Below are 892 nucleotides of genomic sequence, written 5' to 3'. Positions count from 1 at the left end.
TGGTTTTATTTTTCTCCAGCTTTATTGGGATGTACTTGACATTTAACATTGTGTAACTTTAAGGTATACAATGTGATCATCTGATACACGTGTATATTGTGAAATGATTACCACAATAAGGTTAGTTAACACCTCCATTACCTAATATAACTACCTTTTCTATGTGTGTGGTGAGAACATTTAAGATTAACTTTCTTAGCAACTTTCAAGTATATAATAAACTATTGTTAAATATACTCACCATAATATACATTAGATCTCCAGAACCTGTTCATCTTACAAGTTTATACTCTTTGACCAACATATCCCATTTCTCCCAACACCACCACCCCCACACCAGCTGCTGGCAACTGCCATTATACTGTTTCTATGAGTTCAGCCTTGTTAGAGTCCATATATAAGGGAGATCATTCAGCATTTATCTTTTTTTTTTTTAATATGGAACGCTTCATGAATTTGCGTGTCATCCTTGCACAGGGGCCATGCTAATCTTCTCTGTATCGTTCCAATTTTAGTATATGTGCTGCCGAAGCGAGCACTCAGCATTTATCTTTATCTGACTTATTTCATTTAGCATAATGCCCTCAAGGTCCATCCAGGTTTTCACAAGTGGATTTCCTGCCATTTTATGGCTGAATAATATTCCTGCATGTATATGTATATATCACATTTTCTTCATCCATTCTTCAACTAATGGGCCTTTAGCTTATTTCCTTATATTGGCTGTTGTTAATAATGCCATACTGAACATAGGAGTGCAGATATCTATTTCAGATCCTGATTTCAATTCCTTTGGATATATACCCAGAAATGGGATTGCTAAATCATATGGTAATTCTATTTTCAAGTTTTTAAGGAACCTCTATACTGTTTTCCAAATGGTTGTACCAAT

The 892-nt window shown here is 34.8% G+C and overlaps 1 non-coding gene across 1 annotated transcript; it reads right to left on the bottom strand.

Moving 5' to 3' along the window:
- Positions 1-432: 432 nt before the first annotated feature.
- On the bottom strand, positions 433-539 carry LOC122690993. Its single transcript, XR_006340243.1, has one exon. It is a non-coding gene; the product is annotated as a U6 spliceosomal RNA (small nuclear RNA).
- Positions 540-892: the final 353 nt, after the last annotated feature.

This window comes from Cervus elaphus, chromosome X (assembly GCF_910594005.1).
Source record: "Cervus elaphus chromosome X, mCerEla1.1, whole genome shotgun sequence".
Taxonomy (NCBI): domain Eukaryota; kingdom Metazoa; phylum Chordata; class Mammalia; order Artiodactyla; family Cervidae; genus Cervus; species Cervus elaphus.
Note: the sequence above shows the minus strand (reverse complement) of the source record. Positions and strands in the feature narration are given on the sequence as shown.